This window comes from Heliangelus exortis, chromosome 2 (assembly GCF_036169615.1).
Source record: "Heliangelus exortis chromosome 2, bHelExo1.hap1, whole genome shotgun sequence".
NCBI lineage: Eukaryota > Metazoa > Chordata > Aves > Apodiformes > Trochilidae > Heliangelus > Heliangelus exortis.
This window is the reverse complement of record NC_092423.1, coordinates 97,488,754-97,504,180: the sequence shown is the minus strand read 5'-3', so window position 1 is coordinate 97,504,180 and position 15,427 is coordinate 97,488,754. Positions and strand designations below refer to the sequence as shown.

Below are 15,427 nucleotides of genomic sequence, written 5' to 3'. Positions count from 1 at the left end.
CTTGGCTTTGTGTGTATGTGTCATGACCCATAAGGTGAGTGCAGCACTGTCATGTCTCATAACATGAGCACAGCTCCCCAGAGGTGGGGGCCAAACCAAGTATCATATCCCACAGAATGGGCACAGTGTTACATCCCACAGAGTGGGCAAAGGTAGAGTTCCCCAGAGTGGGGATTGACATAAGGAGGTTCAGACCGGATCCCTCTGCTTTCTAAACTCCTTCAGAGAGGTGTGTAGGTGCTGCTGGGACAAATCCTCCTCCTTCTCTAATTAATCTCCTTTAAAAACCTACTCAGTGAGATTAAGTTGAAGAATTCTGTGTGGTGCTCCAGGAGTAAGATTGTTACCCAGGAGGTTTGTATAAAAACACAACTTAAAAGTGAGTAAGATTATAAAGCATGTGAGATTACAATTAGCAGAATTATAAATGATGGTACTTTCAAAGTAATGGATTACAATTTAGCAAAACGTAAGGAAGTTGTCAAAACAAGAGGTTACAACTAACAAAATTTAACAAAGCAACGGGGAGTAAAACTTAACAAAGTTAGCAACTATGATACCCTCATGTGTTGAGATAAAATTAGAAACAGACAGAGAGACAGAGGGAAATAGAGGTAGGAAAGATATCACCACCCCTGGATCCAGTGATGATCTTGGTAGGAAGTTGCGGTCCTTGGATGACGGGCACACATCCAGCACTTTGAGTGTGCCTCTTTTATGCTGCCTGACCCCACCTTTTGGCATATCTTGCACAGCCAGGTGTTCACTTGGGCCCCTCCAGATGGGCTGACACAGCAATAACCCTTATTTCTGTGCCTGCCCCCTCTCCAGTGTCTTTACCGGGGGCACACACAAGATGTCACTCTGCCTCTGCAGGGCACAGCTTGCCTGCCCCTGTCCCTTATGGAATCAGGACAGTGTCCTGCCTGTCAGGGTGGCATCAGACAGAGCTCCCCTTGCAAGGACAGGGTTCAGCTGATTGGGATGGCCACTAAAGGAGGGGCTGCTCCTGTGAGAATAGGGCCCTGTTTCTCAGGGTGGGTACCCAAATGAGGGTCTCTGCTTGAGAGAGGAGAGTCCAGGCGGCTCCTGAATGAGGCCTCCACCTGAGTGCAATGTCCACTTTGTCAGAGTGGCTGTTTTGAGACCAATATTCTTTTTTGATTCTATAGTGTACAAGAAAGTATGGACTTATATGGAAACATTCTTGCTGTATTAGGGATATGCAGTACACTGACAAGTGAGAAGGACCTATTTACCCCCTGTAGTGCCAGCTGGGAGAAGACCCCATTGGTAACACAAAGGTAAGAGGTAGAGGAATAGTTACTGGCTGGGAGGTAGTGTCTGTTTGGGCTGGGATTGCAGCATACATCTTGCATCAAAAACACAGTTTCCCAGTGCCTTAAGAATTACTTCAGACATCAAAGCTGCAGTGATTGCTGAGTGGGAGCATAGGCCTGCATGCTGAAGTCCCTATATATATGACCATTAGGAGTGGGAAAAAATGTGAATGCAAACACACACCTGAAAGCACAATGCGTTATCTTTATTTATACTGTTGTGCCAGAAAAAAACAGATACTCGAATGACAAAGCTTGTCATCAGCCAGCAGCAAGGTGCTGCTTGCTGATGCTCTTCCAGAGTGAAATACAGGACATTCCCAGCTGCCTACTTACTACTTTTCCTTCACTGCCATCTCCCCGGAGCTCACTGCATGTAATTATTTTATTGCCTCAAAACATACTCTGTCTGTGAATCCTCAATTACTCACTGTAATTAGAATTATAATAAAAGGAGCTGAAACATGTTTCCCTGAAATACAGATATTTATCTCTGGCTAGGTAAGGGACTAATTAGGGGGACTATTCACTCTGGTTTTCTGTAATTTTAGGCTTTTTTTTTTTTGGCAGCGATATTAGGTTTGTTTTCCTATTCTCTTTCAAAATCATTATTTATGCAACTACTGGATGGTGGAAAGAACTATGGCTACCAACCTTTGTCCCCAAGCTGCCTTCACATTATCAAAATGCCCTTTCTCAGTTCCATTTATCATCTCAAGTAACATAGCTTTCTAATTCCTGAAGAAGATACAGGTTTTACACTGCTTAAATTTCAAGCATTTTAGTTTTACCAGAAGCTCTTAAAAATAAAATCAATAGATAGTTTTAGCAAGAAAAAAGTGAATGCTATTGGAGAATGTTATTTTAATTAGCTGGGGAAAAGGTAAATTTACACACAAGAGAGTTCATCTGTGAAGAACTTTTTGAGAATTTGCATTTTTTATTAACAGCATTTATCAAAACAGGAGTTACAGGAGCTGGGAAAGTAATGAAAAACGCTATGAATAGAGCTGCCTTGGTGATAATGACTGTGCAAGTACTTAGATTCAATCTTACAAGACTAGGTAAATACTTTTTTTACATCAATCAACGGGGCAAAAAGGAAGTGGGCAACTTATTGTTTTCTCATAGTCTTTGATTTATGTAGATCTCAAAAAACTTTCAGTGAAAGATAAAGCAAACTGCTGCCTAAGTGACATCTCCTGTTGATTACACACGTCTCTTAATAAACCAGATCAGGATGTGACTTTTAGAAGGCAATGCATTACCTCCTGTAATGAAGATTCTATTAGAGCTTCTTGTTTCACTGCTGTATTAGCTTAATTTTTCCTCTATAAGACATACAAGTTTTTGATCAGTGAAGCTTTCAGAGTCTGAGCAAAATAACAACTTGTCTGCAAAATACTCTCGGAATTTCTTTCAGTAATCATTTAATTGGCTTTAAGTCGACAAATGATGTCATGACTAAGTGCATAAAATACTACAGTGCTTACCTTTGACTACGGAACAGGTGCTTTTTCCATCCAGAGAATCCATGCTTTTAAAACCAATGGCTACAGTAACTGATTGTGAAACTGTCCTGTCTGTAAAAGAGATTAACAGAGGTTAGCAAGTAATTTTCTGAAAAATAAATAATTGTCCTAAAATGAGGTGGTAAATGTAAGACATAGCTTTATACTTTCTTTTTGAAAATTTTTTGAACTTTCCGTGGTCTACAGTTCTGTCTTTGGCACTAAAGGGAAAGGTGTCTTCACCAGTATGACAATTACGTTCACAGAGTCCCTGTAAATAAAAACAAGGGTTATAATAACTAGTCTACATTCTGACTCTAGAATTCCACCTTCATGTTTTCCCCGAGCATTTGAATTCTTTAGATTTTTTTGAGGTTTCCATTCACAATTAAGATTTTGAACACCATCAGTGCTGGAGATGGAAACACTTTTTTTTTTTCTTTTTTCTTTTCTCCTTTTTCTTTTTTCTTTTTCTTTTTCCCTGAGCTATTGTATACTAAAGACAAAGCTGTGGAGTTCTTCCCTAGAAACCACCCTCCCTACAGGTACTTTTATTAGTCAGAAATAGTCTTGTCCTCTGTGCTTAGGTCATATTGGCCCCATTATTTATGCTGTTTATCTTTTTTCTTCCCCCAAAATGTATTTTTTTTCATAGTACTCAGCCTTTGTCTCTGAGGCTTTTGTCCTGATTTTCTGAATGGTTCACTATGCTTCTAAAGTGGCACAATAGCCTAATAATGATATAACATTATTATCTATTTATCCATCTATTCTTTTCTTTATTCATCTGACAAGTGATACATGTTGTTGATCTAAATGTTAACAGCTCATCAAACACACCTGGACCTCCTGATCAAAATTTTTGGGTGGTTATTGTTAACCTTCCTTTTTTTCCTACATTTAAGACCAGCTCTATGGAACTTCATCCCACATCAAAGACACACGTGAACCATTGATAAATGAGAATAAGTGGTTTAAAAACTCAGTCAGCGTCATGCTGACAAATCTGTGGCATGATCAGTGAAATGTCAGAGAGTCACCCTGTATTTTATTTCCAGTTGTTTCCAGACTAGGTATTGCTCACTCCCTTTAAATGAAGGCAAGGGGGCTGGTCTCAGTAATGTGCTTTAAGGCCAGATTCTGCATGTGAGTGTGTCCCTTTGGCCCCTCCAGCTCCTCTCCCGTCGCAGCATAGCAAATTGTGACCTAAGGGACGTAAAGACATACTAGTGTAATAGCTCAATTCTTTTATAGGAAACTTATGCAACCATCTGGGAATTATAGTTGGGAAAGATTTTTCTTGGAACAAAAAGGGTGCTGGACAACAGACATCTGTATACAGATCCAAAGGTCACGGTCTGCAAAGCTAAGGACAGACTTAGCCAAGTTGTGCATCAGCATAAAAGACATGTAGTTCACATTCCTTCTTCCTCTTGTCTCCTGAATACAAGTTATTGGTGGATAGGTGAAGCTCTTCATTGTTTCAGACCATTTTTCTCATTTCTCTCTCAGAGCAATGTGGGTGGGTATAATTGTATTTCAAGTATACAAAATTGCATTTTTGTAATTCACTACTTGTCAAATGGTATACAAAACATGCCAAAGATAATACATAGAATTACTTTAAGTCAGTTGAGGACAACCATCTGAATCTTGAACATGTACACATACATTTGAAATGTAGACAGCATGATGTGGCAAGGGAACAGAGAGGAAGTAATGCTGGATGAAGTGTAGGTAGAGTCCTTACATATTTTACAGCTAATTTACTCCCATGGAAACATATATCTGAAAGCTTATTTTGAGTATCTGTTCCTTTTCCTCACCATTATGTAGAGAAGAACCCCCCTGAAGGGATGCTAGTATTCAGTAAAGGAAGCTGTTAAAATCAGCACAGTAAAACCACTACTCTTGTCACATCTCTTTGGTAAAAACAACAGAGTCAAAAGACAAGTGTTAAAACCAGAACAGTCTTATTAGAAAGCCCCTGTGTTTTAAACAGGACCCAAAATACCATAAGCAACCACATAGAGGTAGGTATATATTGCTCAGTATAAACACCTATTAATTCACTGCTTTGTTTGTTGTAGGGGCGATTTTTCTACCTTTACCTTCTTTCCTGCAAGGATAAACCATGTCTGGGTTTTGACTCACAGTTGTTTTCTTCCCTTCCTAGAATATCAGCTTCTGGCTCTCCTCCTCATTCCTTCATTTCCTCCTCAGAAATCAGATGCTGGCTGCATTCTGCCCTCTGTTTCCAGATACAGTCTTTCTTGCCCAGGTAAACATGATTTTGTCATTTAGTTTTATGTACTAATTCTTTTAAACAAATTTTTTTGTTTTTTTTTTTAGCTGCAGAGACCTCCTGGTGAGTGTGTATGTTGACAGCGCAGAGTTCATGGTTCACGGGGTCTTTCAGGTACCAGGGTGAGGGTGGGATGAAACGTTTTGTACAGGTTCCCTGTAATGAGGCTCACATCCATACCACTATTAGTCTTCTCCACCTTGGCTGTTACAGGAGAAAGCGTAAGGAAGCTTTTATCCCTGTTATGAGAATGTTTCTTCCATATGGTCAAAATATAGCCTCTTCGCATTGCAACATGCTTGCTACTGAATCGGGGGCCCTTCCCCCTAGCTAATATTTCTGTAATAAACTTGATTATTGTCATTTAAAGAAAATAGCCTGAGGAAACTAGTCAAGGAGGGTAATACTAAGGCTTCATTGTCCAGCTGGCTGAAAAAAGTGGTGAGTGGGCCATGAGAAAAATCAAAGAACAGGTCTTGAAAGTGCACTCTATGATTTTTGAAAAAGGAATTTTTAACAGGCAGGAAATAGGGCTAGTGTTGATGGATAATAGGGATTACAGAAAATGCAGACTAAAATATATACTAGAATATCCTTTGAAAGCCAGACTTCTTGAAAATCAGTGTGCGCTTCAGGCAGTTCACAGATTGCTATACAGAATTTAAGCAGAATTCTGCATTTAAGCAGAAATGTCAGAATTAATTTCCCCTTTTACCACCACTGAATTATATAGTGTTTTAAAGTCAATTCCTAATATGCCGTCTTTAGTCCTTTCTCATTTCTTATTGCTTGAATACTGTTCCAAGGAACTCTTTCACTACCCGCAGTGTCCTGGGCACACTGGTGCTTGACATTTTTCTCTAGGTAATTATGGCACTACTTCTACTGTTGCTAGCAAGCACTAAAATGAACGGGTGAGTTTCTTTGCCTTTTGTTTCTCTTAAGGTTACATTTTCTGGCAGCTCCCTTGCTAGTGCCCTGTGTCACCTACCCTGTAACTTTGACTGCCTACCTGCCAGCAGCTGCCATGCTTTGATGCTGAGTTTTATGCAGTTTGGAGAGTGTGGCTTCTCCTACCCATGTAGGGTAGGAGACCCTCCATAGTCACGTTCAGAACACAGAGGAACTGTCATGCGGTGCTCTGCAGGTGCCAGAAAACATCAGATTTCTCTCTTGTGAAAGGCTTCTCCTCCCCACCTCTGCCCTACTGTCATGTGCTGATAAAGTTAAGCTCTAGTCACCCAAAATTGCAAGCAAGGCTATTTTCCTTGCAGTCTTTTGCAGGGTAGTAGGTAAGTGGTCAAGTGCACTAACCAGCCCAAAGACAATTTTCCTAAGCAGAAAGAAGTATCTGAGCAAAGGTATTTGTTGAAAAGATTCACCAATGGAAAAAAAAATAGCGCCTCAACTAGAAACTTATATGAAAAGAACTGATATAAAAATACTTTAGTTCCCCCAGATACTAAGATGAATGTATCATTAACAGAACAGATTCATTTTTGAACTGCCAAATGCTATTACTGACTCTTACTCCAGGCATTTGTTTCACAACACTGCCAGTCGGTAAGGAATCTTCCTTGTGGGAGAGGCTTGATCATCAGTACAGACAGAAGGGCTGGGAGAATGGACTCAGAAGACCTTTTGTTTCTTCCTCATTTCCTATCATATTGTTTCAGGACAACAATTTCCAAACAAGCTGAATGTCTTGGCTCTTACAAAGCTAACTGCAGGCTGTATGAGATCTGTCATGCCCCACAAGGTGGGCAAGGCACTGTCATGTCTCACAAAGCGAGCACGGCTCCCTGGATGGGGGGGCCAACCAAAATATCACATCCCACAGAGTGGGCATGGGTAGGGTTCCCCAGGGTGGGGGCTGACTCAGGGAGATTTGGACAGGACCCCTTTGCTTTCTAAACTCCTTCAGAGAGGAGCCTACGTGTAGCTGGGCCAAATCCTTCTCCTCCTCTAATTAATCTCTTTTAACAACCTACTGAGTGAGATTAAGTTTGGGAATTCTCTGCACAGTACTCAGGAATAACATTAATACACAGGAGGTTTGTATAAAAACACAATTTAAAAGTAAGATTATAAAGCATGTGAGATTACAACTAGCAGAATTATAAATGATGAAATTACTTTCAAAGCAGTGGATTACAATTTAGCAAAACGTAAGGAAGTTGTCAAAACAAGAGGTTACAACTAACAAAATTCAACAAAGCAATGGATTGTAAAACTGAACAAAGTTAGAAACTATGTTACACTCATGTGCCAAGATAAGGTTAGAAGCAGAGAGGCAGAGAGAGAGAGAGAGAGAGAGATAAAGCTAAATAAGAGATAGAAAAGGTATCACCACCCTTGGATCCAGCAATGAACTTTGTAGGAAGTTTTGGTCCTTGGATGACGGGCACACATCCAGCACTTTGAGTGTGCCTCTTTTATGCTGCCTGACCCCACCTTTTGGCATATCTTGCACAGCCAGGTGTTCACTTGGACCCCTCCAGATGGGCTGATACAGCAATAACCCTTATTTCTGTACATGTGCCCTCTCCAGTGTCTTTACTGGGGGCACACACAAGATGTCACTCTGCCTCTGCAGGGCACAGCTTGCCTGCCCCTGTCCCTTATGGAATCAGGACAGTGTCCTGCCTGTCAGGGTGGCATCAGACAGAGCTCCCCTTGCAAGGACAGGGTTCAGCTGATCGGGATGGCCACTAAAGGAGGGGCTGCTCCTGTGAGAATAGGGCCGTGTTTCTCAGGGTGGGTACCCAAATGAGGGTCTCTGCTTGAGAGAGGAGAGTCCAGGTGGCTCCTGAATGAGGCCTCCACCTGAGTGCAATGTCCACTTTGTCAGGGTGGCTGTTTTGAGACAAATATTCTTTCTGGGATTCTATAAGATCATTTAGCAAACTCAAGTTTATTTATCCTTTTTAGGGGAGAAGTTGTCCGCTCCAGACATGTGCAATACAGAGTGCCTCTTTACAAAAATAAGAAACTTTCTAACTGATTCAAAACCAGACCTTTCTTGTCATCAGGAGGCAGCAGGAAATTCAAAGTGTAAGAAAAATGTGAATCTTTGTCTCCCATTTCTTGGGCCTGAAAACAGAAACAGCTGTAAATCTGTCTGGTTTAGGCAACTTCCACCAAAGGACATAATTTTATTTAGTCCTGAAAAACCTTTTTTCACAGTACTGCTTTTTATTCACATTTTCTGGTACAGACATAATAAGGCAAACATTTAAATAGACTATTCAATGTTAGTACACATATTATGTTCAGTAATTTTAGTCATTTAAGCTGAATTTTATGATCATGACAATCTCTGGGAGGACAATTAGCTGAGGAAAGTATATTGTAAGGTACTAAGTTATGAAATGGATATAAAGCATTTTGGGAATATAATGTGTGAAATATTTTTAGAAACCTCAACATCTGAATTTCAAATGGAAGTGCAAATGCAGTCATATTATCTGGTTATTTTTGAAATACCAGAAGCATCACACTTTATCTGATTCTTTTATGACTGACCCCCAGACATGAGACAATAACAGGCACTAGAATCAGGACTGACAATTTTATGAGAATAATGTGAGAAACCAAATATATGTATTTTTTAAGTTTTGGGGAAGGAAATAAAAAAGCAATTAATAATCAAGCCTTCAAGCTCAAACATAATCTGTGCTTACATTACAGATCCCTCAGGACCTGTTTTGAATTCCTTTGTGAGATATGGTATCACTTAAGAGCAGAAAACAGAAGAGAAGAAGAAGAAGAGACGAGACTGTTTCAGTTAGAAGAGGCCAATGATGATCATCTGGTACAACTGCCTGACCACTTCAGGGCTGATCAAAAGTTAAAGCATGTTATTAACAGTATAATAAAAGCCCTATCCTGGGCACTTCTGCTCTTTTCACTCACCTCTCACCATTGCTTTAATATGTCCAAATATTTCTTCATTTCTGCGTCTCTCTCAGGTCTGCACACTTTCCAGCAGTGCAAGATGATTATATCCTCTCCATCTTTTGCTTTCTCTGTTGAGCTTAATTCCATGCTGTCCTACTCAATCCTAGAAATTACATTTTTTTTTCCCATCCAGGTTTCAGCACTGTCTTCTTCCCTCTTGGCCTGACCCTGGCTTTGCTGTCAACATTTCCAGCCTGGGAGCCCAGGGACCCCTCTGCCCACTGAGCTTTTTCATGTCCCTGATACTCCTGAGCCACCCAGCCAAGGCCTTCTGTGAAAACTCCTTTGTATAGAAGTACATCTAGGAAAAGGCTGAACAATTTATTTAGATCATTTAACGCTATTATTAAAAAAAAAAAAAAAAAGAAAAATTACTGTTCTCTAGTGACCTTTTTCCTCGGGCCTTCTCCCTGATTTCTAAAAGCCCTTAGTGCCAGCTCCTCTAATGGGAAATGCTACCAGTTTCAGCCCGTTATTAAACAGCCAGCTCTCTTGCAAAGCTGTGCTTCTTTCATCTGCCTGCTCATCCAGGAGCCAGCAACTGCCTTTTATACAAATTCTCCCCTCTTTCGAAGGCTCTGGTGTGATCTGAGAGGAAGCTAAGTGGAGATGAGAGACTGGAAGCTTCCATCAGTTCCTCTTGGCTTGCCCTCTGACATGGATAGCTCCATGCTGGGCTGAAGCACTTTTTTCTCACTTTCTTCCTCCTTGCACAGAGTGGCAGTTAAGACAGATTTAGCTGTCACATCCAATGATGTGATTACTCAAATTGCTTGGCTGTGGTTGCATTTCTCAAGTAAATGAAAATGTAAGACTGAAATGTTACTTTAGGGAAGCAGGCTTTTTTTTTTTGGAGATTATTTTAAATATCATTCTTTAAAATTCAAATGAAAGCTCAAATGCATATTTAACATGGTGGATAACATGAATTAATTTTGAAAGTGAGTAGCTGCAGGAGTTCCTGGACCTGGAAGCTAGTTTTGAATTGGAAGATACTTACCCTTGACTCTCAATGTTACCAAATAGTGACACCAAATTTAAACCGTCAGGAAGGGACAATTAGACAGAATGCCTTGTGTGATTGGAGTTTAAAGGGGCTGAAGACATTCTTTGCTGCCTTTAGAGACTGTACTAAATTACAGGTCTTATGCTGATGCTGTGACCCCCTGCAGAGTGAAATGCTCTCATGCTGTGCTGCAGAGGCTCCTGCACGGCTTCACCTTCTTTGAAAGTGGCTTTTAAGCTGCCTGTTTGCAGCTAAGAGATTAAAGTTAAGATGCTGTGGGAGCTGGTGGCAGTGGTCCACCAGGAAAGGACCTGTCAGGTCCCATCAGGAGTCATCCCTCTGCCCCAGTTAGGAGCAGGGTGGCCCCAAGGCCAGGGGCAGCAGGCACTTCCCTGGGGATGGTCCAAGTCCAGTCTAGGACATGGGCCCAGTGGTGGGTCCAGCTTGTCAGAGTCCATGGCTGTGCAGGGAAGAGATGTGGGAAGAGATGGCAGGGACTGTGGGGCTCTGTGGGGCTGAAATGGGGTCCTGGTCCATGGGCTGGGTGGGGGGATTCCTGTGGTTTGGGCAGGGATGGTCAGACCTGGCAGTACCTTAGGGTCATGGCACTGATAAGAGCTGTTGACCTACCTTCACTGCAGCCTCCTTTTTTGTTCTGGAGACCTGTCTATACAGCAATATTGATAAAGAAACACTTTGGGTATCCATGTAAGTCAGACGTCCGACTTACTACAGCTGAATAGTCAATACAAGTATCTGCCCAGGCCATGTGCTTCATCTTCTCTGTCTTCAGTCATGTTGTCAGAGTGTGTGAAGCTGCCAGTGAAGTAACTCCTTTCATTAGCAAATGGTTTTCACTAGCTCTACCTTAATTCAGACAGTTCATATGAAGTTTAGGTAACTGTTGAAGGACATGAAATTATAACAGATAGTATCATAAAGGTTCTGCTGGTGTAATAGAATATGAAGTAACAAATCCATCTCATGGCCTTAATTAAAAAAAAAATAACTATGGAAAGCAATAATAAATTCAGATACTCATTAGGCATTTATAGTCAAGCTGGTTTATCCAGAATTACTTGATAGCTAGTAGTGACTTACTTATTAGACTATGTGTGACAGTTCAAAAGTATGATTCTTGTGTTACAGCAGTAATTTGGGAGAATTTACAGGCATAGAAAACTGCTTTCAAGCGGACATGAAAAGTTGTCTTAACTGGTCACACTCACTCCTCAAGGGCTGTATTGTAGGTCATCCTCTTTAAATCAGAAGCTCACGATTGCATTGGGTTTTCTGTAAAAGTGACACTTCAAACAAAGCTGTATCAAAGAGCTATTGAACGATGAGCACATAGAACTTCATTGGCCATTATCTGCTGTAATTACCTTGAAAGAACTGAGAAGCAGTCCCTATGCCTACGTGGGGAGTAATTTCTATCTGAGTAAATTGAGGAGTTTAGTTCAAATCTGACTCAAAAAGATTTTTTTAAAGAAAGTGTTTGAAAATGTAGATATTTAGTACTGGAAAAAAAATACTGAAAGTTTCAAGCCTCTAAGACTAAACCACTGTGAGTAATATTATGAACAGTGTCAGGTCTCATGATAAATAGATACTTTATGATTCCTTTTTGTTTTCCTTGCCTGTAATTTTAGCTGACTCTATATGAAGTATCCTGCTTGGGATTTTCTTGGGATTTTTTAAAATAGAAGGCTACTATTTGCCTTAACTCACACTATAAACAAATAAAATATTGCTTGCGTTTGACCATGCTCTGCACTTCAAGTCAACTTCTCTTTCAGTAACTTAAATACTGTTTGAAAAAAAAAAAAAGAAATTTCATTCAGCTGATAGGAGTCAGACACCTATTTTTCTGAAAGTCTCGTTCAGGACTATTTATAGAAACAAGATTTTTCTCACACAAATAAACTATATTTATCTTGCTATACTGTCAACAAAGTCAAACTGCTATGCAAGTCTGTCTCTTAATCTCATACCAACTGCTTCAGATGAATTAATTCCCCTGGGTGCTTTTATCTGATTTGATCACTTTGTTTCTGAACACAAAGTTCACTTGAAACCAACAGAAGCAGAAGCAGGTTTTCTTCTTCAGTTTTGCATTAAGTGGCTAGGAAATGCTTTGTTGCCACAGGCATGTGAGATTCTCTGGGCCCTTCCAAATGCAACATCAATTGTAGGCTTGGCTGTGATTTTCAAGGGACTGGCTTTCCCTTCCAGACTTATTAGCTTCTGGAAGGATCCAAGATTAATTTATTTCTCTCAACACTAAGCTACAGTTCTGCCCCCCAAATTTAAGGATGGATAGTAGAAAGTTTCAAAATCTGAGAAAAGTGTTCACTGTTATACATTAATATATCAGAGTAGAGTTTCAAGAGTGACTTTAGTATAAAGAATCTGTTCAAAGTGCAACAGAGGGAAACATATGGAGATGTTAGTTTGTGAAACTGAAAAACTTAATTGCTTGGAGCCTGCAAAGCAGCTAAAATGCAAGCCAAAATTACAGCCAACTAGGAGATGACATATACAGATATGCTGATATGCAACAAAAAGTGGCAGAATTGAAAATGAAAATCTTTCTGGAGGCTTTTTTATTCAAGGATATTTTATGCTCTTCCTGCTCTGTCTCCCCTTAAATGAAATATTTTTAAAAGAATGCTCCACTTAAACGTAAATAATGCACAATAAAAAAAAAAGAAAAAGCTTTTGTATGTGTCTTTTGAATATTATATTGACCCATACAGCTCAGGCTCAGCTTGAGATGTAATCTTCCACAGATTTCAGCTGCCTTGAAAAGGCATAGGATCTGCATTTCTTACAAATTTGCAGAGAACATGGCAAGTTCTGTTGTCCTGAGCCCATTAAAAATGGAGAACAGGCAGTGTGCATAATTCATGAGCCTGCTCTCTCTGTGCTCTCTCTTAGATCCCCTGATGCAGCAGCTTTTCCCCCACTTTTCTGTCTGTCTGGATGTTAGATTCACAGTCTAACAGTAACAGCCATCAAATTTCTGTGACCAGTTTAAAGAAATAACCATGAAGCTTGTGGCATCATGACATTAACAAGTGCTTTTGGGATGCTGTTCTGAGTCTATCCATGGATGAGACCAGGCAAGCTGCAAAGAATAGGAAGATAATTCCTGGAAACATTAGGCAGGAACTGCTTCCTGGCAATGCTTGGATCTCATGGCAATTTGAGATTTGATGTCAGTAACTGCAGAAATACTTGCAAGTCAAAAAGAACTATGTGGGATAAAACTTACTGAAAATTTGCTGCCTGAGTGTAGAGTCCTTGTTTTAACAAGCTGGATGGGAAAAAAATAAACAAACAATACCAAAAAACCCTAAACTATTCACTGGGCCATAACCTATACAATCAAACTTGCTCTCTGTTTTGCAGGTAAACGGTGGCTGGAGGCTTGGGGATAGTGCTGGGAAAGACAGTGGAAGAGTCTGGGAAGGAGTGGACAGGTGCTGGGTTGCTGGAGTTCTGTTAGCTCTGCTCTTGAAGGAGGGCCAAGAGGAAGGGCATTGCAGGTGTGCTACAGGACTAATTTTGTGTCTTAAGTTCTTACCTGAAGACATCTTATGGTCTTAGGTCGAGGGTGAAGCTCAGGCATGGGTGATAAAAGGGAGGACAGGAACCCAGCTGCTTGGTGCTCCAAACAGATTGTCTTAGAGCTCCAAATGGGGGTCTGGAACCATGGCAGGAGAGTGCCACCACTCCAAACCAAGTCCTGTGGAATAGGCAGGGCAGTGGTGAACCCATAAGGTAGGCTGGAGGGCTGGGATGAGGGTGGACATGATACTGCATCCAACCTCCTTGCCTGAGGCTGCTCTCCCCTTGGCACAGCCTGGAGCCCAGGCTTTGTCGTGTGGAAGGAACCCAGGTCCTTCTTGCAAAGCAAAGTGTTGGCAGTGTAGGGATGAGCACTTGGCTCTGACTCCTAGGGTCTGGGAGTGACGGGTCACTTTCCTTTCTCACCTGGGTGGGCCTGGGGATGCCATGAGGTGCCAACCAGTTCCTGAGAGCATTGTGTAACCAGGTCCAAGTTGTCCTGTTTCTTCCAGTCCAAGCCAACCCCATCTAAGGACTAATCTGAGTTGCCTCATGTTGGTGTGCTAGAAGAAAACAGTAGCTGGTGGCCCCATCTGGGCCGTGTCCATGTCCACTCTGAGCCTGGGCTCTCAAATTTGTCCCTTTCCTAGATGAGACTACCAGTGTCTCCACAAGTCGAGCAGTCTTTTGCAAAGGACTTGTATAAAGAATTTCAGTGATATATTTTACAGATTAATTTTGGATTTTGGCGTGAATCTGTCCTGAATGTTCCTCTTGGCAGTACTAAATGTATGTTCTTTCTTGATTACTTATCTTTGTTAAAAACTTATACATTAATTTTTATTGTACATATTTAATTAAAGATTACACTTAGAGACCTTCATTTGGTCTTCTCTGGGAGGGGGGTTGGACTCAGTGATCTCCAGAGGTCCCTTCCAACCCCTGACATTCTGTGATTCTTTGATCTCAGTCTGAACATGGAGACATTACACTGGTAGAATTAGACTGGTCCTCCTCACAAGGTGCAGTGACTTTTAACATTGCAGAGGCTACTTAACTTTCTTAACCATGTCTGGTTTAGGGAAGTAGATGGAAAATAAAGTTTTGAGGGAAGGTGCATTTGGTAGATTCATATTTCATACGTTGCAGAGCTAGCATAAGGTATGTCTCAACCCAGTTTCTGTCCATTATTTTTATAATTTAGAAGCTTATAAAATATGTGTGTAGGGTATTATGGTACTGTGGGTCTTTTGATTTGCCTTGCCCTTAGTATTATATAACAATTTTCTATTTTATTTTTCAGTTTTAACAATTTCTTGATCTGCAGCTTTGAATTTGTTCTGCTTTTGATGGAAAGGAAAAATTCTCATTAAAATAAAACGTGATTATATCTGAACTCCCTTTGAACTTTCAATTTATAGATAAGTCTGGTTTTTTAAATAAATATATAGGCTTGAAAATGTTAATTTTATATCTCTTTTCTCATTTTAGTTATCTTCTTTGGTCAGATCTGCAGAAGTTTTCAGTTTTGTTGTCACTTTCTTGTATCTTCATCTGCAAGCCTAAGTTCATCTGAATATGTGTGCTTTGGTCCATATACTTTGTATCTTCAAATTGAAATTTTCCTTGGTGTTCCATTGTAGTAAATTCTTCTATTTATCTATGAATTGCAATAGATTTTATCTGTTCCTCTCCTTATTCTAGCTGTGCCTTGGCTTTCTTTTTTCATGGC

The 15,427-nt window shown here is 40.5% G+C and overlaps 1 long non-coding RNA gene across 5 annotated transcripts in view; it reads left to right on the top strand.

Annotated features, from left to right (window-relative positions):
- Positions 1 to 1,975: 1,975 nt before the first annotated feature.
- The window catches only part of LOC139793038 (uncharacterized), a 38,309-nt gene continuing 24,857 nt past the window's right edge, over positions 1,976 to 15,427 (top strand). The window contains exons 1-3 of one of the 5 annotated variants that reach the window (XR_011724467.1): positions 1,976 to 2,223; positions 5,075 to 5,132; positions 13,537 to 13,673. This is a non-coding gene — a long non-coding RNA (uncharacterized lncRNA). Of the gene's footprint in view, positions 2,224 to 5,027; positions 5,133 to 13,536; positions 13,674 to 15,427 lie in introns of all 5 variants that reach the window. The other 4 variants (XR_011724468.1, XR_011724466.1, XR_011724469.1 and 1 more) reach the window with 4 other exon arrangements.